The sequence below is a fragment of the Amblyomma americanum genome, chromosome 3 (assembly GCF_052857255.1).
Source record: "Amblyomma americanum isolate KBUSLIRL-KWMA chromosome 3, ASM5285725v1, whole genome shotgun sequence".
Lineage (NCBI taxonomy): Eukaryota > Metazoa > Arthropoda > Arachnida > Ixodida > Ixodidae > Amblyomma > Amblyomma americanum.
Window position 1 is genome coordinate 92,777,990 of NC_135499.1, and position 25,734 is coordinate 92,803,723.

General features: G+C 43.9%; 1 protein-coding gene across 2 annotated transcripts in view; it reads left to right on the forward strand.

Moving 5' to 3' along the window:
* The first annotated feature begins 1,310 nt into the window (after positions 1–1,310).
* LOC144124730 (diuretic hormone receptor-like) overlaps positions 1,311–25,734 on the forward strand; it is a 328,464-nt gene continuing 304,040 nt past the window's right edge. The window contains exon 1 of one of the 2 annotated variants that reach the window (XR_013313270.1): positions 1,311–2,749. The gene's annotated coding sequence lies outside the window, so the exon portion shown is untranslated. The remainder of the gene's footprint in view (positions 2,750–25,734) is intronic. The other variant, XM_077657587.1, reaches the window with a different exon arrangement.

A 25,734-nucleotide genomic window follows, 5' to 3' on the forward strand; every position in this document is an offset into this window, starting at 1 on the left:
GACGGAAGAAGCAGAAGATGAAGGACTGACCCGCGGAGAAAGAGGAAGAAGAAGAGAGAGCTGAAGGACGCTGCTAGGCTTCCTGCTTCCATCCTGCTTCGACCGGTCCCCTCTTTGAATAAACCCCCGTGCGTGCAAAGCACGTAACAATATATATAAATAATTTGAGTGAATAGTCGTCAGGTGGTTGAAATAAGTACATGTTGGTTGCTAATAAATCACCGCGGTTAGTCAGTGTTGTCCTGCAATAAAATGAAAGCCTGTTTTCGCATGGTGGTTTTATACTAGTGGAAGATATTGCAGACACAGTGCTCTTTGTCAACATGCTCGATAAATGCGTAGCTACAGAGGTAAATAAATACGACCCAAATTTGTTCTTAGGCTTGATACAGTCAACGTAGTGGTAGACGTTCATTTTGAAAACCTGCATTCGGGGATTGTTATTACTTATGAAAAACAAGCAATGGCATTGTGAATTAGCTTATGAAGCAACAAGAACAAATGGTACGTAATACAGGTGTTGAAATGTATAACATTAAGTAAAGGATGAGCAATTCAACTGATACTTGCCTGTTGATGAAGTGGGTTGTCCGTAGGGCTGCGTTTCTAGCGTCTTCTACGAGGGCGAGAGCATTCCGATATAAACCGCAAACAGCTATTGGATATGTAATAAGATGGTGAATGAGGTAGTAGATCGTAAGAAAGGGTTTCATGGGAGACTGACAGCGCAGTTTGCAAATGAGCGGAGTGTTTTGGGAGATCCTCAAAGTTATTTTTGCACCATGTTTCTGCGACTGAACTTTGCTCTCCAAGTATACTTCTAAAAACTTCGCCTGGTTAACACCTTGCAACCTTGCAAGTACCACACCAAATTCTGTATTCCTTGCTGCAAAAACAATATTAGTACGTTGGCGAATAGAAGTTTGGGTTTCAATTACATTCCTAAATAGCAACGGGTTGCTTGCTAAAACTCGCGATGCTCTGTTATCCTGCAATTGGTTACTCCCTCTTATAGAAAACTTGGTGGAAATTTTCATGCTTCAATTGCTTTAATTTCGCTTTTTCCAATTTGTCTCTTAATTTTTATTTATGAGATTGCTGGTGCATGTTCGCATCGGCCGAACACGCATTTGAGAGCTTCGGCCAGATTTAAAAAAAAAATAATAAAGCAGGAAAGAGCAGAAAACGAAAGAAAGAAAGAAGGGTAAAAATGAGAAAAAGAGCGCAAAGCGAAGCACATTACGGTACAAGCGCACGGCAGATGGCGCCCCGGCTCCCCCTCCCCCTCTGGAACCCAGGCCCGCTCTTCTGTTTGCGCCCTGCGCACGCTGCGCGAAGTGTGCGCCCGAGAGCGTCACCGAGCCGTTCGACGACGCCAACTACGCGGCGCAGTTGTTCGCTGTTGTGCGCGAAGGCCGTTTGGGGGACTTGGGCTGATCCCGGCTCGGGGCGCACAATAGCCAGAGCGCGGGCGCGCCGCTCGCCAGTGTTGAGCTGAGGTCTGCTTCGGGCTGTTGAGAGCGCCGCGTCGCTTCCTTCGCCCTCGCGCTCCGGAGAGCCTCGTCAGCGCCTACGGGACTCGGTTGTCGGGGCCTTTCATCTCGCTCTTGTGGGATGGACCGCGTGTCGGCTTGACAGCAGCGGCCGCCCTTGCAAGAAGTCGGAAGTCCGGTGCGTGTGTGCCTCTGTGTTGATGTGTATGCTCCTGGTCTTCCAGGCGAGAAAGTATCTCCGGCATTTCTTCGAGACCCTTAATACGATTCCGTTCTTTACTACAGCCTTTGCTGCGCCTTCGTGCTTTTGATCTCCGAGGCTTGTATCTACATTCTCTATTTCGCCATGCTACTTTCCCGCCAAGACAAGACGGTGACTCTTACTTCGGAGGTGGCCGGTGACGCTGAATTTGAGGCAATGTTTTTTGACAAGTGACAATTGCCGTGACCAGTAAGTAGAGACGGAAGGAGACATCTGCCATCTCCGTTTCTGCTTTTCTGCTTAATGCAGTGAAATTGAAATGCTTTTAAGTCGTCTTCTTTCATGTGCATCAAACTACTTGATTTTTCGCTGAACTATTCCGGCTTCCTATCCTTCAAGTGCTTCAAGGGAAAGCAGGGCAGTGTTCTTCTTCAAGAAAAGCTGCGAGACCAAGTGATAAAATAACACACACCTAGCTACAATGTATTCCCTTGTAGATGGGACGCGGGTGGATGTTTCGGTCATGCGCGCAGTCGAAGCTGGCCACGGGTTTTGCTTCTGTGTATCCGTCGGCGCCTACCGTGGCGAAAGAGGCTCCTCGGGCCATTGAATCTCAGCTGATTGAATTTCCGCCGGAGCATCAGCGTTGTTCATTTTTTGTGCGACGAGCCGCCTACAACTGAAGGGCACAAGCCGGTCGAGCAATTCTGGTGGTGCGGCTGCAGAACCGCCACCTGTTGCCGCTAGTATTTAGTGACGTTTCCTGGAGCAATGTGTAGTGCAACCAAGTGAACTGCGGTGACTTTCCAGTACTTTAGCGCCACTACTTTCAGTTGCCTTGGCGAAGGGACCGTGATCGTGCTGCTTCTAACTTTTTCGTGGCTGCAGCTGTGGCAAAGAGAACTGACGGAGAAACACTCCCCCGTGGCTTTTGTTTTTCTCGTGCCCGCTCAGCAACGTGTCAGTAGGCCAAGGCTTCCACTTTTACTGTGTTCCGAAGCTGCACACCTGTTGCTCCTGTGCCACGTTTCTGTTGCGGCGACAAAATCGCCAGGTGAGTTCATTTCTCCTTCACTGTCGTTGTTCACGTTGACGTATGTTCTGCATCGGCAGCCGTTCCTGACCAGACATTAACATTAATTCAGGTCACAGAATGAGTCATGAGCAATGAACTTTTTCTGCCATCGAGGCCAGGCAACTCCGCGAGAACCACTCCGTCGTTTCACACCTAACAACAGTCTAATGTGTAGTGTACTGTGTCCATTTATCCCGCGCTTTGCGAAAAAGTCTCCCTGCAATGAGAATGGAGCATTAGGGAATACAGGTGCCCCGCAAGAAGGAAGACAGGCACTTGGGCAGTCTTACGCTGAATGGCGTTCAGGTTGTCTCACAGACGATCTCCGGTGTCGCGTGTCATTTTACCATTCTTTACTGCTTGCTGTTTCGTTCGCTCCCGCAGAGCTTTGGCGTCTTTGCACTGATCCTCTACAAAATCTGTCCCCATACACTAATCGACGGTCGTCTGTATTTAATGCCTCTTATAGATCGGACATTCAGCAAGAAGGTTCTTTATAATAAATTCCACATTAAACAGCGTAAAATTTATCGTTCTATCTCAGTGCACTACCTATTTTCGGCATTGATAGAAAATCCTTTTTTTGCAAAAACGCGAAATATATTGCCGGTACCTGTATTGGCGACCAATACCTTCCGTTTGTGATAGATATCAGGAGAAATAAGTCACCAAAAAATATGCTGCCTATGAACATTTTTCTTCTGTGTAATAAAAGAGAATAGCTACAAAAACAAATGGGTCGGTCAGTCAGACGTAAAGTTTTCTTTATGAGTCTGTACGCTAATATAATTATAGTTGCGGGTAGGTTTTACGAGTTTTTTTTTTTAAGGAAGTACTTTTAAAAATTCTTGGAGTTATCCAGTAGTCTTCAGGAGGGGTGTTTCTTTACCCAGCAACCCTGTTACCTTGACGACGTTAGGGCACGAACATCCTTGCATGGACCGATGCTTTAAGTAAAATTGCAGTTTGAGATTCGATGCTGTTCGTCAGCGGAAAGCGACTGTAGTGAGGTTAATAGCGACTACATGTTCCAGCTTAAGAACTTCTGTACTAGGATGGAAAGTTGGGCTTGTTGGTTTGCGTTCATTTTATAAGAAAAATACGGCGCGAACAGTGACTACGGACGGAGAAGAGGTGCACAACACAAGCGGTGCTTTTCTAGATGTGTCATGATGCTATACGGGACTTGAATTCATACACAGCGTACAGTGTCGCCACACAGGTTGGGTTATAAAGAAAGGCGTTAGACCAAAGAAAAGAGTCCCATGTACAGAAATTTTCTGTAGCAGGATGGAAAGTTGAAGAAGTTGGGTTACGTTCACTTTAGAAGAAAAATACAGCGCGAACAAAGGCGACGGGCGAAGAAGAGGTGCACAACCAAGCGCCTGTGTTGTGCACCTCTTCTTCGTCCGTCATCTCTTTCCGCGCTGCATTATTATTTTATAAAGAACTTCTCCAAGGATAGTTTTGCTATAAATAACACTTCTTGCAGAAAAGTTTTCCGTAGGGCAAGCAGAGGTAATGTATTTCATCGGCTACAATAGTTTGAACGCATTTCTCATCTTACATTGGTAGCGCATAGCACAAAATGTAACAAATGATTGCTATAGAGCTGAAATATGAGATATCGGGCTTTCACAAATAAAAGTCTAAGATGCAGCCAAGCGAAAAAGGGAAGGTATTTTAGTGTCCATATTTTATTCTCACCAGCAAGAAGGCTGATTTTCGCCACAGAAAACAACTTTTTCTAATTACGAGAAAAGTCACAGCATAAATCCCGGGAAATATGACGGGAGAAGTGCTACTTGCAACCGCTTATTTATAACGAAAGTGGGTGATTCTATTGCCATCAGAGAAAGGGCAAGCACAGTGGCATACGCAAAAACAACACAATATGTAAGGCAAGGCACATTGTTGGGAGAACAACTTTTAAACAGACCCAGTAAGGCACTTTTGTTATTACATATCTGCCGCGATGCGTTCCTACTTTTTTCCGCCCATGATAAAAATCGGCCAATTCAGGTAGTGTCGTGCCGTTGCTCCTGCACAATAAGCTAGTTTCCGGGAGCCTTGCTTCACATATTCTTATTCTTTGTGTGCCACATGTCTTACCGCGGTTCGAAATTTCTCCTTTATGCACTCTCTTTCCCGCTTTGTGTTCCCTTACCAGTGCGCCGGCTTGCCCTGCGTGTTTTACTAGCATCGGGTAACTTATGGTCATTAGAATATCACCTTCTATACTCTTCGTATAACGCAAACGTGCGCAACGATGGTATGTCAAGTGGTGCCAGGATTATTGCACGGAGTTGAAAAGAGTTACCAGTACGAATTTTTTTTTTGTACTGTGCACTTATAGTCATGTCTACAGTGCGAGCGAGACAAGCGGTTTCACGGGTGCGCGAATGCAGGATTGTATGTATGTGTGCATTGGGTCGGTCCTTCCATTAAGCGGTTGGCAGAAGGCCAGTGTTCGTTCTCTGCCTGCAGTACTTGTCTTCTCTATGTGAATTTATTCCTCAGAAACATCTTATTTCATTCCTCCCCCCCCCCCCCCCCGCTCTTTTTTTCTGATGCACCAGTGTACACATTATAGATTGTGTGTGCGCGAGCGGAGAGGCCGAAAGGCAGCCTCACAATGTGTAAGGCAAACTGCGCTTCTAGCTGCCTTGATGAGGGAAGGAATACCAAAGCACTTGCATTAGGCACCCGCTCATTCCTTCCAGACGCTTAATATGCGGCATGGGGCAGTAAGCACTCGAGATGCACCTCCTATTAAACAGTAGCCCGAACTCACCAGCCTGAGTATCGGGTACTCAGAGATTTTCTTGCCGTTTAATGTGCTGCATAAGCTTCTGACGCGGCTGATAGCTCCCTGTGCGGATCCTAAAAGGATGCACTGAGGGAACGATTCGTCTCTGATTGCATTGCAACGTTCTCGTGCTTTTCCGGAAAAGTGCCTTTCGTGCCTGAAGGTGCCTGAAGCTCAACTGCGTGGTGTGTGCTAAACAGCGCTATCGGTGATCCGCGTGCGTGAAGTTTTAGCAACGGTTTCTCGGGAGCTATCTAAAGTACGAACATGTAGATTAGGTTGTCATAACTAGTTTGAGCCTTCTCGAACAATGCCACAGAGTTCTCTTGCAGGAGCTTCTCCGCAAGCGTCTTGTCAATGACTCCCGTGACCAAAAGAATCCGCCATAGGATATCACCGATCGCCTTTTACGTCCGAATACCTTCCGATCGCAGTGTCCTCTACAATATGCGACCCTAGAAGAAGCAATATTTTAATTACAATTAAAAGAAAATGAATATGGAGCCCGGGGGAACAAATTTATTGTTGTTGTGCAAGAGCTCCTGTTGAAAAAGTGCCGTTGGTGACTATTAAGTGGCTGCTTTCTTTTTTATACTAAATTCTTAATGAATCTTACAGTTTCCAGCAACTCACGAAAGCATAGGTCCGCAAAAAGTGCATTAAAGACGATAAACGCAGCGGTCAAATTAGTAGCACCTACAAGCTACTCGAGAACACTACAATACTGATATCTTTTGTTTTTTTATTTCCCTGCAAATGAAAGGTGAGCTTGGGGCCTTACAAAGACGGCCACATACAAAAGACAACGAACAGAACAGATTGAGCAGGCCGGAATTGCTAATAGCAAATGAAAAATAATCGCTTAGAATAAGCAGACATATCCATACTAACAAAGTAAGTCAACATTTACGCAATGAATAATAATCAAATTTATGAGAACGTTGCAATAGGATCGTAATCACAGACATGTGCAAGTAGTATGAGAAAATTGATTCTGGCAGCCGTTGAAGTTAGAACAAGGAATAAAATTGATATGAGGCAACCAGGAGATAAACGTGGCGACATTCGGGCAGTGAAGCGTTCACCAATGAATTAAAGCAAAGTCTTTTAATTCCCAAGGATGCAGCTGTTCTGAAGTTAACTGTTCAGTGCCATTACTGCGCGTTTTTGCATGCACGCGTCTGCCGCCTAATATATTTTCAAGAGAGGGAGGCTTTCCTTCAAGGGCAGTCAATTCCTCTTCAATCGATAGCTAAAAATGACATTTTCGGCAGTCCATTAAAATGTGAATTACATCCTAACACCAATGACCACATAAAAAATGCTGCCTGCCTTTGCAAAAGTTCTACGTCGAAAGTGTTTCGTGTACATTACTTCCAATCCCAAACGGTGAACAAGAGTCCCCAGACCTTAGCAGAGAGAGTCTAACTGTACAACTTGACAGCGGATTGGTCGAATATAGCTCACAACTTCTATAACCTGGTTCGCACCACATATTTTCATGGTGGCAGGCCAGAAGGGGTAGCATTGGCATTAGCTCTGCATGCACGGGGTTGCTGCATCTGCCTCCCGGTTTCCAGGGATAGCAATGTCGAGGTATCATAGAAGCACTATAAGACCCTGTTCTTTGGAGGCCTTTCGAATTTTTTAAAGTATTTCGTACACCAACATAATCTTCGTCCGTATTGAGCAAGTGTTTCGCGTTATTGATCACGAACACAGATACGAGCTTGTGGATAATCCGCCATCCTTGCTGTTTACTATAGTAGTTGTCACAACCTGAGCGCGAACACGTGAGGTGATGAGAACATGCAAAGTATGTACCATATTTAGAAGGAACTGGAGATAATTTTAAACTCTTATTAAGCCGGATTTTAGAAGGTTTACATACCAAGCAGGAGCTTTCCTTCACACTTGTCCTCTCGAGCCCCCTGGGGCTTTTTTTTCGCTTCACGGTGAGACCTACTTCTTTGCGCGTTATTTGGATTAACCCATGTCTCCTGTTCCCTCTAAGCATAACACATACTGTACGTTCGAGTGCTTTCCTTACGAAAATGTGTTGTGAGCAAATAATATGATTTATAACTTTACAAAACTATATGCTCTAAAGTTTGTATGAAACAACCAAGTATCGGCTGAAGTCGCGGTTCACGTTCCAGTACTAGAGCATGGTATAGTTCGGGCAAGCGAGAAACAGCGACACTAAGCATCAGCAAATTGTATGTCCGTGGGCTGCAGAAATTTTGTGGTTAGCAGTTAATGCATCTCTAATTTTCGTGAAAGCGAGCCGAAAAATATTTGATCTCGTTTCTCTCTGAACTATAATTAACCACATGAACACTTGCGCTACAGGATTGAAGCTCATGCAGCAGGTCTCGTTGATTTATATTTCCTTGTCCTCTCAGGTAATTGCTTTCTATAAAACATCTACAGTGCAGCATTCAAGCGAGAGCAAATCTAAGCAATAAATTGCTGCTTAGTACAGCGAGGATGACCAGCTGTCATTCTACCTGATAATATGCCCATCAGATTCGTGTGTACATGACGGCTAAGAAGAGCATTTTCATGTTCGTAAAATGCACACGGCGTGCTTTTTGTAAGCGGCGTGACCTGATTCGGGAAACTGCCATTAATTTTTTTTATTGCTCGAGCCTGCAGCGCCCTCGGGTATTATTGCAAGGCGGGAGGGACCCATGAACAAAGCAACAGGCCATCGAAATAACAAATCAGTACAAAACAGGAAAAACAAAACAAAAGGAATAAAGAAAACTGCAGGAAATCACTTGAAAAACACTATGGAGGACAACTGCACACATTTATACATCCAATAAAAATGCCGCGTGCATGGGCTCCGACCGGCACGACGCAATTTGCTAAGTCTGCGAATTGCAGTCATAGATCGTCATTGCGAGAAATGTGCTTTGTTTACTCTTATATCTGCATTTTATACCCGTGATTTTTGATCCATGATTAAGTCTCCTCGACTGGAGACGCCATAGAAGTATCTTAAATTGTTTGTTATTTTTCAGTTTGGACTGGTGAGTTTTAGAAAACGTCTATAGACGAAAGTTCTTTCTGGTTGTTCAGAATAGCCCAAATCTAAGCGCTCATTTGCTCTTATCGGCAATTGTAATCAAATTACTATCTCAAGATACAAATCGAGCAGCGAAGTTTTTTATTCGGCGTTCAGGCATGTCAGTCTACTTACAAATCCGCGGGTGCCAACTAGCACAACCATACTTGAGTACTGGCTGAACATAAGTGAAATATACAAGCTTTCTTACCTTTAATGGTTCCGCTTGAAAATTCCATCTTATCAAATACACCATTTTGCAAGCTTTAGAAGCAACCTGCTCGACACATATATTCCACGTAGGACGGTATAAAAATAAACGCCGAGGTAATTATACTCGGGAAATCGAGACATTTGGATTGAGTCTACCTATATTCAGCCTGGAAAGGATGATGCCTGCTTGTGCAATCAATTAACTTGCATTTTTGAGGTCTAAAAACTTCTTTCATTACATTCAACATTCGGTAGCCGTTTTTGTAAAGAACACGAATCTTAATTACAGTTACATCACAGTAAGTGACACAACGATCTGCACATAAGGCATTTAACATCATATCTTTCACAATGACAATCATATCAATCAGGCAAAAAAAAAACAGACACCCTACAAAGGACTCCGGCGGTACCCCTGAAGATGCAGCAACAGAATCCGACTGAGGCTCATTAATAGATACACATCGTTTACGTCCATGCAGATAACCTGAAGCCAGTTCGCAAGACAATTAGGCAAGTTAACTAAGTAAAGACAAGCTATATAATATCAAAGCAAGAGGTACGAAATCGAACATTTTCCTCAGAATTTTAGAAAATACAGTCCGTACGGTTTAGAGGGTGTCATAATTATCATCATCAGCCAGACTACGCCCACTGCAGAAAAAAGGCCTCCCCAATTAAATATGTTCTGTGCCAGCTGCGGCAACCGTGTCTCGGCAAACTTCTTAATCATATCCGCCTACCTAATTTTTTGCCTCCCCCTGCTACGCTTCGCTTATTATGGAATCAACTCGGTTACCCTTAAGGACCATCGGTTATCTTGCCTACTCATTACACTCCCTGCCGAAGCCCATTTCTTCCTCCTGCTTTCGAATAGAATATCATTAGCGCGCGTTTCTTCCCTGACTCACTATTTCTCCTGTCTCTTAAGGTTACACCTATCATTTTTCTTTCCATAGCTTCCTGCGTTCATAACTTAAACTGAACCCTTTCTTCCCGTTATTCTCCATGTTCCTGCCCCATAGGTGAGTATAACGGTAAGATAAAAGTGTTTTCTACTTTTTTCTTGACGGGTATTGGCAAAACGGCCATTCATGGTTTGAGAGCACCTGCCAAATTCATGCCACCCAATTCTAATCTCCTTGTTATTTCGCTCTCGTGATTCGGATCCGAGGCGGCGCTACCTTCTCTTAGTACACGCATTTCCTTACCACTTCTAGCACCACCATACCAATTGTAATCTCCTGTTTCCTTCTGGCACTGTTCATCATTCCTTTGGTAGTCTGCATATTAATTTGTAGGCGCACCGTTCTGCTCTGCCTGTCTAACTCATTGATCACAGTTTTAGGTTTATGGGGTTTAACATAGCATAGCGACTAAGCCTATAAGGAACGCCATAGTGAAGGGGTCTGAAAATGTCGACCACCTGGGGTTTTTTGACGTGCACTGACGTCGCACAGTACGCGGGCCTCTAGAGTTTCGCCTCCATCGAAATTCGTCGTTCGTGATGCGTTGCAGAAGCGAACAATGCAGAATTTAATGCAGGCAAAAACAGAAGGCGTTTTTTTTTACTAGCTCAACCATACCATCACCTCATAGGTATGAATTAGGAGGTTTGACTGAAAGGTGCTGTAAAAGACCAGTATTCTAGCAGCGAACCATATCCGCCTCTAGAAGTAAACGTTCAGGTAGGCTTCGTCCTTGGTAATGAGTTTTAATAATTTATTGCCGTGGTTACTGCTTCACACCAGGTAGAAGTTAGCAGATTTAAATAGAGCAGCATGTCAGGTATATAAAGCGGGCTCTGTAATTCACTGAGAAAAGAAAAAAATAAATCACACTATTTCATTTCACATCAGAGCTGCTCCACTATAAAATGTCAGCTAGCTAGAGGATAGTTCAGATATTTATAAAATGTTCTTTATGTTCAGAGAAAAATGGAAAAATTATGGCGATTATAACGTGAGCAAAAACTTGCGAGATGTGCCAGCGAAAAAAACTGTCTGTCGCTACGAAGATGCAAGGGAGAGTGCGCAGGTTTACTGCATATCAAAGTTCCTTCAGCCCGTATACTTTGGCCTGCTTGCATTTCTGCCTTCACGCGCGTCTACGTGCTCATGCGAGCGCATGTTTCTGTGGCGTGCTCAGACTGTTACGTGTTTTTTTCCATATAAGTAGCTACTCAACCACCAGCTTTAAAACAGTCCTTATTATTAAGGTCCGAAGGGACATGCGCAGCAACCGCTTTATATGGACGAGGACCAGCAGCTCTCTAATTGCTGATATGTTTGCTGGTGTGTGGATTGTGAGGCCTAATTGAAATTAAGGAAAGACTTCACTTAACGTTGCCTGCCAACGTTCCTTAAGAAACAGTTTTACCACAACGAGCTTATGGCCCCAGTAGGCTGACCTTTTCGCAAGGATTAAAAACCAAAACGGAAGTGTTGTTCTTGTGTATTTTTTCCTGAATGGTGTTTTGGTTATAGCAAACTACACACACAGGCCGAATGCACCACCAGCTCGTGTGGAGGCAAAACTTTCTTACGGGCTTAGTTATAAAGGGGTTTAACGTCTCAAAGCTGTAGCTTGGATATGAAGGCTTAAGCGTCTTGATTGGTTTCTACCCGTTGATTGGAAACTGCATTCTATTATTAGACATCTTTATCGCCCTGTACACGACCGTGTTCGCATTTCGCCTCCATCTAATTACGCCCATTGCGGCCGGGATTGGTCTCGCGCGACAGCAGAGGGACTCAACCACTGAGGCACAGCAGCTGACAGCTATGTTCATTTCATGCGGGAAAGAGATGAATCCGCTGACCTAGCTTAAATTCCTGATGTAAGGATTGTCCTGGGCCGGGTGTTGGGCTTTCGTAGTGGCGTAGGCTGCCAATCACCTTAAGCGTGGTAAAAATTCAGGAACCATCAGCATCATCATCATCGTCATCATCATCATCAGCCTTACTACACCCACTACAGGGCAAAGGCCTCTCCCATGTCTCTCCAATTAACCCTATCCTTTGCCAGCTGCATCCACCCTTTGCCTGCAAACTTCTTAATCTCATCCGCCCACCTAACCTTCTGCCGCCCCCTGCTACGCTTACTTTCTCTTGGAATCCACTCCGTTACCATTAAGGACCAGCGGTTATCTTGCCTTCGCATTTTATGCCCTGCCCATGCCCATTTCTTTCTCTTGATTTCGACTAGGATGTCATTAACCCGTGTTTGTTCCTTCACCCACTCTGCCCGCTTCCAATCTCTTAACGTTACACCTATCATTTTTCTTTCCATGGCTCGCTGCGTTGTCCTTAACTTAAGCTGAACTCTTTTCGTTAGCCTCCACGTTTCTGCCCCGTAGGTGAGTACCGGTAAGATTATGCTGTTGTACACTTTCCTCTTGAGGGAAATTGGTAAACTGCCACTCATGATCTGCGAGAATTTGCCATATACGCTCCACCCCATTCTCATCCTTCTAGTTATCTCCCTCTCATGATCCGGATCAGCTGTCACTACCTGCCCTAAGTAGACGTATTCCGTCACAATTTCTAGGCTCTCGCTGCCAATTGTGAACTGTTGTTCCCTTGCCAGGCTGTTGTACATAACCTTGGTTTTCTGCATGTTAATCTTTAGACCCATCGATCTGCTTTGCCTGTCTAACACATTGATCGTGATTTGCAGTTCACCTCCTGAGTGACTCAGCAAGGCAATGTCATCAGCAAATAGCAGATTATTTAGGTATTCTCCGTTTATTCTTATTCCCAACTGTTCCCAATTCAGGCCTCGAAATACCTCCTGTAAACATGCGGTGAACAGCATTGGCGAGATCGTGTCTCCTTGCCTGACTCCCTTCCTTATTGGAATTTTATTGCTGACTTTATGGAGGACTATAGTAGCTGTGCAGTTGCTATATATATCTTCCAGTATTTTGACATAAGGCTCTTCTACCCCCTGATTACGCAATGCCTGTATGACTGCTGAGGTTTCCACTGAGTCGAATGCTTTCTCGTAATCAATGAAAGCTATATATAGAGGTTGGTTATATTCTGCGCATTTCTCTATCACCTGATTGATTGTGTGAATATGATCTATTGTGGAATATCCTTTACGAAAGCCTGCCTGATCATTTGGTTGATTAAAGTCTAACGTTGCCCTGACTCTATTAGCGATTACCTTAGTAAATACTTTGTAGGCAACCGATAGTAAGCTGACTGGCCTGCAATTTTTCAAGTCCTTGGCGTCTCCCTTCTTATGAATTAAGATAATGTTTGCATTCTTCCAAGCTTCTGGTAGAGTCGAGGTCATAAGGCATTGCGTATACAGGGTGGCTAGTTTTTCTAGCACGATGTCCCCTCCATCCTTCAACAGATCTGCTGTTACCTGATACTCCCCAGCTGCTTTTCCCCTTTTCATTGCTTCTAAGGCTTTCTTTACTTCATCTTTCGTTACTGGCGGGATGACGCATTGCTGTTCACTGCTGTCTTTCTCATTAACGCTCTGATTACATTGGCTACTGTACAGGTCTGTGTAGAACTCTTCGGCTACGTTAACTATCTTATACATATTGCTAATGACATTGCCATGCTTGTTTCTTAATGCATACATGTGGTTTTTACCTATGCCTAGTTTCCTCTTCACTGTTTTTAGGCTACCTCCGTTCTTTATAGCATGCTCGATACTCTCCATATTAAACTTCCTTATATCTGCTACCTTGCGCTTATTTATTAACTTTGATAGCTCCGTTAGTTCTATTCTATCGGTAGGGTTAGATGCCCTCATGTTTTGGCGCTTCTTAATCAGATCTTTCGTCACCTGAGATAGCTTCCCGGTATCTTTTCGAACTGTCCTACCGCCTACTTCTACTGCGCACTCCGTAATTATCGATGTCAGATTATCGTGCATTGAATGAACATCAAGATCATCCTCCTCAGTTAAAGCCGAATATCTGTTTTGCAGCGCTATCCTGAACTCCTGAGCTTTCCCTCTTACGGCTAACTCGTTAATGGTCTTCTTCTTCACTAGCTTCTTCCGTTCGCTCTTCAAGTCTAAGCTAATTCTAGACCTTACCATTCTGTGGTCGCTACAACGCACCTTTCCGAGGACGGCCACATCCTGAATGATGCCAGGTTTAGCGCATAGTATGAAGTCGATTTCATTTTTAATCTCACCATTGGGGCTCTTCCAGGTCCACTTCCTGTTTTCTCCTTTGCGGAAGAAGGTATTCATGATCCGTAAATTATTTCTATCCGCGAATTCGACTAATAACTCTCCCCTGCTATTTGTAGAGCCTATCCTATAGTCACCTACCGCGTGGTCGTCAGCCTGCTTCTTGCCCACCTTCGCATTGAAGTCGCCCATCAGTACAGTGTACTGCGATTTTTCTTTATTCATTGCCGATTCTACGTCCTCATAGAAACTTTCAACGGTCAGGTCACAAGGAAAATAATTCAGCCTCACACTGGGCACGGCCTGGGGTGTTCGTGGTTACGTTTTACCGAGTGTAGTGCACTGGGACAAGCTGTCGCACATCTCAAATCTCTGGCTCACAGCAGACGCACCTGCGGGCACGGCTTGTCGCTAGGCGTCTCATCATGTTAAGCGGACGCTACGTTAACGATAAGTATGTCGGGCTGGGCTGGCTTCCATGGTGCTGTCGGGGATGATGTTGAGAGGGGAGGAAGCCAAGCATCCTTAGTTTATGTATGGCCCCCGAAAGGGTTTTGTTTGAGGCAAACGTTTACGATCACAATCCGCAGAAATTTAATTTTTAGTTTAATTGTGCCCTTCATAAATAGACAGTCAACCAAGACGCATAAGCTGAAATTAAGCAAAACTCTTTCTAGTGCGCATTATCTCGGCATGTTGAATAACACAGTAGCTCGAACTCTGTTACAATGTGCTTGTCAGTACGTACTGTTAATAATAGTAAAATGAGTGATGAGCATCTATTTTTGCGAGTAAAAAAATTATCATCTTGGTCAGCTCACAATATTTACCATAAGAACGTTATGTATGTTCGCGAAAATATTTGCGCATGATGTACAACTATTTCAAAGTTCCAAACATTTAGACCTATTTCTTATGAGATGTTCATTGGCTTGGAAATTCCGGAATGTCATTGATTGCAGTGACGCGGCAAAAAACTTTTACAAAAGTTCGTATTAGTAAAGTGAATAAAGTAGACCTTTGGTTTTAATCCTCGAAACAATCTTCCTCGAACGCAATTTCTGGCCCATTTGTATCAATTTTTATTACTGCTAAAAATATTCGAAGTTTGCAAATATTGCTTTTCACGGCTTATATTAGACACGTCTTCTAAGTCACGACGACCATTCGGCGAATTTGGATACTTAATGCGCTAAATATTGAATACTGGCAATTTTGAAGACGGGCTGTGCTGAAAAACGCTTTTGGCGGAGAATTAGAAAAAGAAAAGATACCTCGATTTAAGGTACAACTTTAATGCAAATGTACAGCAAAGGCGCCACGCATCACACTGCATCTTGAGCAGACTGCTACCAACCATTTCTATTCGATGCTGCATATGCATTCTAGGGAACTCGTCCATATTTCGTTATTTTATATCTATAGGAGCGCAGCCATACTAGCAGCAACAGCTTGGTTTATTGGGGGTTTAACGTCCCAAAGCGACTCAGGCTATGAGGGACGCCGTAGTGAAGAGCTCTGGAAACTTCTACAACCTGGGGTTCTTTAATGGGCACTGACATCGCACAGTGTATGGGACTCTAGCATTTCGCCTTCATCGAAATGCGACCACCGCAGCCGGAATCGAACCTGCGTCTTTCGGGTCAACAGCCGAGCGCCGTAACTACTTAGCCACGGCGGCGGCATAGCATTAACACTGATTACATTTAGACTACTTGAGAAGAATGTGAATTCCGCCCTAATGAAAGGCTGTACTTACATGAAAAGCCTCACCGATAAAAAGTTTTGAACTTTAAGAAAAATATCTGCATTAAGGCTCGCGCGTGTATATGGAAACTACATTTCAAATGAAGATAATAAGGAAGTATTCCTTTATATGAGAGTTCAGTAGAAGCATACTGCGAGATTACATTTCACCTACAGTCAACAATGTCGTGATGCCGCACTAAAGAAAGAATTCGAAGCGTAAAATAAGCCTGCTCTTTTTTTTTCGTGTTGGTCGCGGAACCATTCCTAAATATGACATTGTGCATCGAAACGAAATGTCAGGTACTCTGAGGTTTCACGAAATGCCCATTTGTGGGACACGGTGAATTCTGCTCCTTTTAGATAATATACGCACGATTATTTTTTTTACATTTTACTGCGTTTCATCACTGTGCCGTCCTTCCCAAAAAAGAAGTCGTAGAATGCGGTCTTGCACAGATAAACCGAGTAAACAGACCAGCGGTGAAGGCAGTCTGACGGAAGCCGGTTCGGGCACAGACACGCGCAGAGCGGTAACAGTGCCCCTGGGACAACCGTCCTTCGTACTCTCTGCCAAATAAATGCAGCATAGGAAATCCCATTTCCTTTTTTTTACGTCAGACGGCAGACTGACGCCCTAACTATATCTGCTTAACGGCAGCACCACGCTAAACAATTTTGGGCTCTCAAGACCAGTTTCAGGAGAATTGCATCTTATTTAGTTGACTTAAACCAGATACATATGTACACATTATATCGTTCTGTTGATCATCGCAGCCCACCGAGTGCACAGCTTTTTCAATGGCAGCGGTTTCCTACGTGTGTTTCCAGGCCTGTGATCAAACACTAAACATTGGTCAGGATCTGTACCGGTAGAGCCATCTAGAAGCGAATATGAGAAGCAACAGGCCGAGGCTTGCTGGCCTGTGAAAAGACAGCGCGTACCGACACGGCAGAGGGCGTATTTGGCATGGTGACTGGTCGAATGTCTATCAGCCCTCGTGGCAGCAATCGCGTGGGCCGTGTTAACGCTAGCGCCCTTAGCAATGCGAGTTTCAATGCGATACCTGTGACAGCGGATGCGTGTACTTAGTACTTTGTTTTTGCCCTCTCCTATGTATCGGTCGCAATGGTGCTAAAAGTTAGGCAGACACGCACGGTATCTAAGGAGCAGGAAGTGAATGGAAAGTGTATTGGGGAGAACCGTTGTTACGCTAAGTCAAAGCAGTAGAAGCGGCAAGGACAGCCGGCGCAAACGCTGCATCACCAAATCGTATCGGTAGCGTTGCAATCACTATCGGCGCATTTCACAGCGCGCCAAGCTCATCTCTTCAATTGTTCTATCTTGAGCACGTGTTTCAGAACACGTACTTCATTTGAAATACGGTTCGGGTTAGTAACAATACACGATGAAAGTATTTAGCGGTGGTGCCAATTTCCACCTAGTTTAAAAGAAAATATCGCATTTTTTTTTATTTGCCCGATTTAATTTTGTATTGCTGAGTAGTTTTAGCCCTTTCTATGAGGGGCAGATGGCAACTGTAAGCAAGTCTCCTCAGATAATATAGAGTTGCATCACAGGTGCTGCAAAGCTCAGTGGCCAACATGCTCTCTTATTATGCATTACTGACCTACCGTACTAGCGTCTCATCCCTTCTTGGGAGCTTTCAGTGGTGCAGGCATTCATTATGGAAAATAAAAGCTACTTGCCACAGCATTCCCCCAAAAAATAACTGGATGTTTAAACGCTTTCTTGGACACTTTACGATCCTTCACTCAATACACTCGATTGTCATTAGCCGCAAGTGCTTTAATCAGCATTTCCATGTACTCTTCACTAATTTAAAAATAAATAAGCGAATCACATGAAAACTGCATTGAAAGCCAAGTTAAAAAAAGCTTCTGCAAAAGCGCACATAAAATTGACAAGCTACGGTTATTGATTGCCTATAGCATTCAACAAAACGTTTTGCATAGAGCTATTCAACGCTTTGAATTTAATAGTCTATTTTCAAACTTCTGGAAACACTGAAAATGTTGTGGGTACGAAGTTGTGGGACGTCGAATAAATTGTTCAGAGGGTTATTTAAATCATAGTTAATCTATGTAATTTGCTTCGTACGCGCAATGAGTACACAGCGCGAACATGTCGAGTATTTCTTATATCAGCAACGCGCGGCATCCATTGGCTGCTAGTAGCGAGCAACGCGTAATTGAAAGGGGATGCTTCGAACTTGCAATTTTCAGACAACGAGAGAGCCCCCAGGAAATCTACGTGTGATGGGGATTATCATGGCGACGCTTCATCTTCGCTGCAATACATCACCGCTGAAATTCCTCCCGAGCTGGCGTCAACTATTTGCGACTTCCATAAAAAAATCAATAGGATGCACCCAACATCAGAAATTCGCGCAGCGATTTTGAGTTTAGGCGCTACGCAGCACATGGTGCCAGCCGTGAAACAATGCGCTTTGTGCGATTTATTTGAATTCTTCATAAATTGCCCCGAAGGAACAACGAATCGACTACCCAATATTTGTACAGGGTAGAATACGATGTCTTGTAATCCCAGTTTACACAGCAAGCCTGAACTCGCGCGATCGCAGTCGTTTTCATTTGGCTAGCACTGCCGCGGTGCTATAATCCTGGAGATTTTGGCGAACTCTCTGAAGAACAGTGTGTAAGTTGGCCACAGCTCCAAACATATATCCATCTTTATTCATTCTAAATAAGATACACACCACTACACACATAGGCCCGAATGCCCAAGTTGGGTCGAGACAACCACACCGTACCACACCACATCGGAACGCCAACACAACCCTGCAGTCCCAGTTATACATAATGCCATGCCATAGCAATGGCAGATAGCGAGTGCTGTTCAGCTGGGTGCGCGGAGATTAGATTTCACTGGTCGAATAGGCCTAAGCTGCTGCAACCGCCGCAGGAGTCCTGGACAAGGGATTTCATCCATGAAGACTCCCAAGACGCTAGGAGCAATGATTAAACGTTTTGTCTCTCCCATTTGTCTTTCACGCTTGTGAAGAAACACTGTAAGAGAAGGCTCTATATCAGGAGGTAAAAAATATTTGCCTGTGGGAAGTTCAAAAAGTATGACGCTCGAAATACATGCAGTGGGCAAAAGTAACTAAAGAAATTTTCGTCCATTGCACGTGTTTCGCAGGTCAGCCAATATTCTGATAAAATTCTTTTGGTCAATCTGCCTTTTAAAATTTCTCTTGCATGCAGCCCCATCAGCAGAGCTTAAATCGATACCGATCACATCTCTTATCTTACCCTTTCCACATTGCAGTCAAACTTTCTGTGAATTTATCAACTTATATGGTAGTAAATAAAATCCTTAAGGCGTGCTGAATATTTAAAAATTTAGTTTTTGGTTCAGGTGCCTAACAGAAAATTTTAAACAGCGCCGCAAACACCACAAAATCAACTTTACGGAAACCTCAGCACGCCGTATCGCTTTGCTTTAAAGAAAAACACGCAGGTATAAATTTGTGTCCGAATAACACTTTTTCTTTTCTCGAGGCAGCAGTCAAGCGAAATGCTCACCTTCACCTGTAGCCAGGCTTCCTTATGTGTCATTTAGATAGCAAAGCGTGGAATCACTAACGCCACAGACCCAAATGATGAGTTGTTTAGAACTACGGCGCCCACACACGCACGCAACTTGCCTAACAAAGTTTTTTTTGCACTCAGACCCTCCCTCAACTGCAGGCTTTATATTTATATGCAGCGTGTAAAAAGGTACTTTTAGTTTATTTCGCTTTCTGCGCCAAGAACGGATCCTCGCGTTTTGTCCAGCATGCGTCCTGAGCTGCCTCGGCGCCCTCATTTCGCGGCCGGCACCGCAATTAGCGCGCAGAGTCAGTGAGCGGCACCAGCTAATGAGCATGTTCCTGTGCTCGCTATCTGCGAAAGCGTGGCAGAGGTAACGTCGAATGCGTTGTTTGCTTCGCACTCACTTTTGGATCAGATATGTGGAGGCCTATAGGCGTGCCGTAATTTTTGTTCCTTTTTCCTGGTTCGTCTCTGCAGCTCGCAAAATGGTGAGGCTTCACGAAGCCTAACTCTCGCAAAAAGTCACTGGAATAGCTTAGAGAGCTCACCATAAGTTTAAATTTTGTACTCCGAAAGGAACTTTTTTATACCAGCGACGATGAGTTCTGCTAACCACTTGCTGGTTTTTACGTAAACGTTGACTGATTCGAAATCATGGCCTCGTTTTCTTGAAAAGCTAGAATGGAGTATACCGCCACGTTTATATCGGAAGTAACGTTTTATAAAATGGACGTATAATTCTGTCTATACAGAGAACTTGCAAAGTTTAAATAAGTTACAAGTAGTTTTGCAAAAACGAGACCCTGTTTATTTCACGTGTGAGCGCCACTACGAAGTCGCAGAGAGCAAACAAAATTGCTTCTTTTATCCAGCAAAGATCTGAAATCCTATCAATATTTTCTGTGTTTTTATTTTTGGTATGGCGGCAGCAGCTGACTGCACCAATTCTCACTTCATGCTCTGACATAGCTGTCATGGAACGCTCAAAGCCAAGTTGCATTTATACTCAGTAAACAAAGAAAGCAAGAACGATGTACATGATGAAGGAAGGAAGGAAGAAAGAAAAAGAAAGGAAGAAATGAAGGAAGGAAGGAAGAAAGAGAGAAAGATAGAAGGAGAGGAAGGAACGAAGAAAGAAAGAAAGAGAAAAGAAAGAAAAAAGAAAGGAAGAAAGAAGGAAAGAATTAAGAAAGAAGAAAGGAAAGAAAGGAAGGAATAAATAAATAAAGGGCGAAAGAAAGAAAGGAAGAAAGAAAGAATGAGAAGAAGAAAGGAAAGAAAAAGGAAGAATTAAAGGAAGAAAAAGGAAAGAAAGAAAGATGGAAGGAAAGGAGGAAAGCAAGAAAGAAAGGAAAAGGGAAGAAAGTAAAAGGGAAGAAATAAGGAAGGAAAGAAAGGAAAAATAAAGGAAGAAAGAAAGGAACGAACAAAGAAATTAAGAAAGAAAGGAAGGAAGGAAGAAAGAAAGAAGGAAAGAATGAAAAGAAGAAAGAAAGAAAGGAAGAAAGAAAGAAAGCAGGAAAGGTAGGAAGGAACAGAGTGATAAAATCAAAGAAAGGCAGGAAAAAAGGAGACAGAGATGAAGGCCGATTGAAACTTACATAAACATATAGTTTCGTTCACTGAAATTCTTTATAATCCAACTGACTCCTCTTGTTCTTGAAGTTGTCCCAGTTGCGTTTTTGGAAATTTCAGCTCTTCATTTTTGACCAGGTGGGCCCACATCTTCAAATGATGCGAACTGGTCCTTGCGAGCCTCTTACGTTTTCGCCGATTTCGTACACCCTAACTTGAACGGGCTTCCAGTGGCTCGAAGACCAAAATTAGAACCCTGAAATGCTCTGTCCACAAACACATCAACAAAAATGATTTCACGAGGCGCAAGAAACTATACGAAGACGGTTAACAAGGCTGTGCTGGCTAACAACCTGTTAAACAGTAGCAACCTTCACGCTAAGAAGCAACTACCTAGCTGTATACGCACGTCTGCCAACCTCATTCGTGCCATGTGCGTTTACTGCTGTTCTTGCTTGAAACGGGAGCTGCAGTGTGCGCCTGTAGTTCACCAGCCTTGTCCTGCTTCGTTAAGGATGTGAGGGCTAGCTCTGCTTCTGTTGTGTGCGTCTGTTGCGTCACGCCGAACACTTGAGCTGAGACCGAGCGGTCTTTGACCGCGGCCACCGTAACTCAGCTCCCCGTCGCCGAGACTAACGCCCCCTCTCCGGTGTTACGCGAACTGCGCGTCACACACGCCGTGCGGGACGAGGTCACCTACCGTTGTTATCCCGAGCAGAACGATTCCCAGCTGCCGTATTTCGGCGCTTTACTTTTCTTGTGTCTTCCTTCGCTAACCGCCGCCACGAAATATTTACAGCTCCCAAGTGCCCCATTAGCCCAAACGCCGGAATAAAATTATATCTTTTATTCGCTGAATTCAGTGCTAACCATTCGGCAATTAATCTTTTATTTTTGCTTCTCTATACTTGGGAGCTAACTCGGAGAGTTCCAAGAGTTGGGTCACACAGTTTGCCTCACAACTTAGAACACTAAACTTATTCCTGATCTTGTGCATCCAACTTTTTTTCTTAGCCGGGTTCCAATAACAATATTCTCACTATATATCCTTTCGCCCGAAAGCTTTCTTCTTTCCCCGTGTTTATGGTGATTTCAGATTTCACTAAAGAACGAAGAATGCAAGTAGAAAATAACAATATTCAGGTTCTAGTACCATGCGCAGAGATTTTAGATAGATTTAGTCGAGACAAGAGCACCAACTTCATCTTTCAAATATGATGCTTGAATTTAGCTCTACTGGTATGAGAACGAGATAAAAAAAATGTACCAGGTTAATCGCTATGGGCATGCAGGCAGGAGCTAGGATATTAAAATAATTGATTCTTTGGATGTTCTAAAACTCACTTGCTTTCAGGCAGTGTCCGCAATGGAAAGTTTCTTGGACTTTCGGGGTAGAGGCTCAATGTAGAGATTGAAAGAAGTCGAGAGAAGTAAAATGTCGTGGATCTCAGGCGAACGCTGTATATATGTGTCACTGAGATGGTTTCAGACAGCGCATGTGCGCAGTAGAAAATATGAGGACACATCAAAGGACTGCGTAGCTTGTATTATTGTTATCTTTCGTGAAGGAAGTGGTTTCATGTAGTGACCATAATATAAATTCCAGTCTCTGTAGCAAAACGGCGAGTGATTACATTTAACGGAGCAGAATGATTTATAATGAGGGAAACATCATTCCAGTTCACTTAGGTACATTACGAGCATTTGAAACCTTTGTAAAACGAAAGTGACTCTTGTGTCAGGCTTGAGAGTGGTTGAAAAATTTTATGGACGATTATGATACTCCCCAATGGAAAATTTGAGCGCAGTTATGTCTGCATCGGCGACCCGAACGGCAGGTTCTCTCGGTGGCGCGCTTAGCTGCTCCTTTGGCGTCGCGCACTTCTGGATTCTGGCTTAAGCGGCGCTGATTATCTGCTTACGCAGCTCGTTTAGCAGCAGCTGCAGACGAGGTATTTGATCAAGACGGCGCAAATTCGTGAGAGCCAACCGCACCGCTCGTATGGCAGTTATGGCTCAGGGCCGACTCTCGATATAATTATAATTGACCAAGAGTTCATGACACAAACCTCGGTAATTACAGAGACGCAGTTTACCACAAAACAAGTGGTTTGCAAGTCATCGGTACGAAATTATCAAAGTCCCTTTCATCTCAGCGATGAGACATCAATATAGTACTACTCAAAGAAAAATAAATATTCTTGCTAGCCATTTCTTCTGATTCCACGTAAAACGAGCCCTGTTGGGAGTAATATACATGGTGCTGACGACCTTCATTCCAAAACAAGCGGTCACAGCGTGGTGATTATGGTTGACAGACTTCCTTGTGATGTCATAACATTGTTCATTCATTTAATTGATGTCAATACTGTCCCTGACCAATTAAAAGTAAGGGATCTTGAAAATAATCAGCAAAATGTTCAGCGCGATAGCTTTGAGGACATTTTTGGGCATGCTTTCGTAAGTGGTGCGGAACCTAGTGTGACAGAGAATCGAAAGCGCTGCAATTGTAGTGCGAAGTCTAGCCTTTCCCCTGCACACCTCCTCACCACCCGGTGGCGCGGTGGGTGAGGACCGCCTAAATACTGCTCTGCATGCCGCTCGACTTTCCTAAAGTAATTGGTAACCTTTTTCAGGGCACCCCTTTCGCGGGTCTCCATTTTAACAGATTTGGATAGGTGGGGAACACAATGCTGCCGCCAGCTTAAATTCAACATCACTACACGTTATTCCCGTTATTGCAGCTCTAAACTCGTGTACAGTAGCGTAGTCTGTGAGCCACCATGATATTACTCTTTAGCGTTGAGAAGAAAAGGAGAACAGGGGCCGTATTTTATAGAAATCGGTGATTTATGTTCAAATTCGGATCCGTTTGGTCCCAACGCATTGGCCGCAATTCTTCAGTGATGCAGATGGGGCTTTCCAGCGTCCACCATTGTGTAATTGGTAATCTGACCACATCATTGGTTTCATGTCGTCGCGAATTCTGAGCCAGCGTGGGCGACAACGGTGATTATGATGAAAATCTTTTATTGTATTAATGTTTTATGTTTTCATCAGTGCTTATTATTTTACCTTAATCACTTTTATTTCATTTTTATTTTTTTTGACGAGCTTCGTTACTACCATCCACATGAGGACCCGCTACGTTGTGATTTCTGTGATTTGCCCCTTGCTGATTTCGTGTGATGCTACTTCACGCTAACGTCTCGCCAAATGAAATGGAATATAGATAATGGGTGCTTACAGAGTACGGCTTTGGGATGTGTAAACAGCAACTGATATGCAAACGCGCGTTCTGTATGATTTTTTTCTTCAATGATTCTAAGCCATTTGCTTGAATATAACAGGTGCGTCAAAGAGCGCATCTTAGAAGCAATGCACATTTGAATTTCCATAGCATCTGGCTCAACATATTAGGAACTTCAGCGGCTTTTCCGATATATTCGCGGGCATGTTATGGTTTATGGTTTATCTAGGTTTAGCGAAACAAAGCGACTCAGGCCATGAGAAACGCTTTATTGAAGGGCTCCGCAAATTTTGACCACCTGGGGTTCTTTCACGTGCACTGACATCGCTGAGCACACAGGCCTCTAAAATTTCGCCTCCATCGAAATTCGATCGCCGCAGCCGAGTTCGAACCCGCGTCTTTCTGGCCAGCAGCCGAGCGCCATAACCCCTCAGCCACCGCGGCGGCTCTCGCGGGCATGTTACATTTCCGCCCCTGGAACTTTCCATTTGGTTCCGCAAGGTTCCGCATACCAGGTTTAAGTGCTTTGAAACCATCTTTCATTTTATACGGAACGGAAGCATGCGCTAAGCTTGGACATTTTTTCTCCTGATTGTGTCTGCAAGACTATTTCAGGGTTCTGGCAGAACGCATTGCATGTACTGTCTCAGGCAAAGTTTTCGTCATTCAAATTTGCTGAAATTTTGCTTTGCTCAAACGGCATTTATACGCAGCTCTGCTTTTGACAGGTGCGTCTCAGTGCCTTTGGTTTCTTACAGAGATCTGACTCATAACGCAACGACGCACAAAATGTGTTTATACTGCTACCTGGTGCAAATCATCAGTTGCTTTGCAATTTTCGAAGTGAGTTTATAAACTTTGTTCCAATTTCCGCGTAGCTGGCTGAAGCTTCAGTTATTCGGGGGCTTTAAGGGTAGCTGAAAATCTTGTATCGTTAACACTCCCTAGAATATGCTTTCATTAGGCCAAGCACCATTACGGAAGCACATAGCACTGAAAAATGAGCCGTTTAACAAAAACAGAATTGAACAAAATTATCATTTTATGATTGATTTGAAAAGAGTAATTGGTGTATGCACGAAGGAGAACATTATCCTTTTACCAGTCGAATGATCGTCCTCCATGCCCACCTCAGGGCTGAAGGCGCAGCTACGCAGTTTTATTGCTATGCAAATTAGCAAGCTGCTTGTCAATGGAAACAAGGTTTTTGATTACGAAAAGTGTATTTCTCCTGTTAGCGTTCCTTCAGCATAACACCGCTGGCCGCCACCTTGTAGGAGAAACTTGCTCTTCGACGCCGTTACTGAAAAACAGGTTCCAATTCATTCGAATATGTAAGTAATCGAAATCTGTCGTCAATGACAAGAAGGGATGAAGGCAACATGAAATTTCCTACCAGTCACGAAGTACTGTCACGAAACACCGACGGCGTCCATTTTACTATCCAAGAAAATTTTTGTTTTTTTATGTTTCGAACGTCGAGGCTGCAGCAATCCTGAAAACAATCCAACAGTCATTTGAAATTGCTTTCCCTTCAAAGATGGGGCCACCAATAG